Genomic DNA, 2,429 nt, shown 5'->3' with positions numbered 1-2,429 from the left:
AGGCCCGACCATCGCCGCCGGCAGGCCAAGCAGGCCCGGCCCCTGCCGAACGGAGTTGCCGGCGCAGCGAAGTGGAGCTGGTAACTTCGTTTGGCGGAAGGGCGGGCCTGCTTGTTTACAGAGAACTATAAAACGTAGAATTTTGGGAAATAAAGGTGAGGTAGAGGTTGCAAATAAAAATCTATCCTGGCTGATGACTTACCATTAGCAGCCTCGAGAACCTTTGCAGGGAATTTCACTGTGTTTCTACACCCTGACCCTGTTAATCCAGGGTGTGAGGAAACACTGTCTGGCACCAGCCTACCCAATAGTCCACGTAGTAGGAGTGAGGGACAGTTTGGGTGGAGATTTGCTCCATGAGTAGGGCAGATCCACTCAAGTACACCTCTTTGTCAGTGCTCAGTTTTACCTAGAGTAAATGAAAAAGTATGAACTCAGCAAGAATAAGCAGAGGAAAGTTACTGTTGAAAATTGTTGAAAATAAAACTCACATCTGCATCACTACGGGTATAACACGGTAAAGTGTCAACCGCCTTCCTCAAAGGCTCAAGCTCCTCCTTACTGCGGTTTTTGGGCAGGCGCAGCGTACTCCTACCCGTTAGAGGATTTAACATGCCTAGATCACAGTGAAAATTTTAGTCTACTTATTTAATTTGAATATATAGGTTTTAAATATGAGCATTTTTCAGTGAGTGGAAAACAAACAAAAAGAAACCATACCGGCATGAGTCAACTTGACAGAAAAGCAATCACTTACCAACTGGTCCACTGCGTAAAAGTCTTTCAGAGACCACCCTCAAGTGACGTTCCCTTGCCGACAAGTTCTGCTCTTTTTTTTGTCAAGCTCTTGAAAGCGGTTGGCAACAGCAGGGATGTCATGGTCATCAGGATTAATAATGACACCAGCATTGCTTACTTTCATTGCCCTTAGGGCCTTTTCGGTTCCTATGTACAGGAAAAATTATAAATGTAGTACACAAGATGTTTTGATCAATCCCTTGAGGGGGGGGGGGGGGCGTCAACTCTCTTGTCTGCCAGTAAGTGTAAAAAATGAATACAAAAAGTATAAAAAAAAGTTTGTCTAAAGTGCCACCAAAGTGTTGAGGTTCCAATCTGCTATATTTTAAGTATACCCGAAAGTGTCATTTGGATATTCTTATTTCCATGCGGGGAAGACACTTACCTGTAGCAATAATTTGTCCGTCGCATGCCGCCGGCCATCCCTTTTTCTTAACTTGACGGATTGTTCCCGCAATCAACAGCCCTGTGTCAAGCGTCATCTCATTTATGTTAAAAGTATCTGCAGCCGTTAGATCCCGTGTCACCACCAGAAGAAAACGCCCGGAGCCATGATTCTAAAAATGAACAGAAAGTCAGAACGCATCCAATAATACAGTACGTTTAAAAAAAAAATTTAAAAAAAGAAAAAAAAAACAACAGAATGACAGAGAGCTTAATATGGGGATTTGAAGTAAAACCTGGTAAAACACATGGTAGCATGCAATTTTAGGTTAGGAAGGAGAAGTTCACAATCAGAAACTATACAATAGCTCACAACAATTTATTAAAAAAAACAGTGCGAAAATTGCAAAACATCGAAAACTATCCCAGCTTTCAGTATAAGTCTTGCTATTAATAATTTACCCTCAATTTCATTGAGAAGTTTGACGTTCCCGCAGTTCTGTCGTCGATTTACATTTACGTGGATGGTTGTGACGGTCGGCATAGACAGTGATGGAGAGAGGGGAGGGGGCGTCGATCTCGGCCGCCGCAGCGCACACATTCGGAAGGAAATTGAAATTCTGACTTTGAAACCTTTCGTGTTGTTCTGCTTGAAAGTTATAGAGCAAGTACATAATGTCAGGTGGGTCGGAGAAGCCCCTCAGCAAGAGGGCGAAGACGCAGCTTCGAAAGCAGATGCAAACTGTGACTCTGTACTTAAGTATTTGGAGGTTAAGTGACGGTCCACCACGGTTTAGATAGGTTACATCAGTTTTCATGTGTTGTTGTATTTCAGGTCTGAAGTGCCTCCTTCTGACATCAACAGACTAACTGCGGTCTCCAGCAGCCACCAGTCGGTTTTGGATCACTCTCTGGTAATGGTTTCCCTGTCTCATCAATAATAATAAACTGCACTCATGTTTCCCTGTATGATAATGTAATTTTTCCCACAGGCAGTGCACTTAACATTTTAAGTACGCCGTCATCTGTACAGAGAGATCATGATGACCTATCTGAATTCCCTACTGTTCAGCCCACAGGTAAGTTGGTACTCTATAGATTTGTTTGACTGAATTAGAGCAAAGTTGCAAAACTAAAGCCGAATTTTATTTTTAGTGAATGAACTGCAACAGTCAGTTGCTGGCCCTTCTCACGTTTTTGCTGCTGTCAAGTCATCCTTACCCACAACTGCAGGTGTGTATTATATA

This window comes from Frankliniella occidentalis, unplaced genomic scaffold (genome assembly GCF_000697945.3).
Source record: "Frankliniella occidentalis isolate FOCC.00 unplaced genomic scaffold, Focc_3.1 Scaffold12, whole genome shotgun sequence".
Lineage (NCBI taxonomy): Eukaryota > Metazoa > Arthropoda > Insecta > Thysanoptera > Thripidae > Frankliniella > Frankliniella occidentalis.
This window is presented reverse-complemented; position numbering follows the sequence as displayed.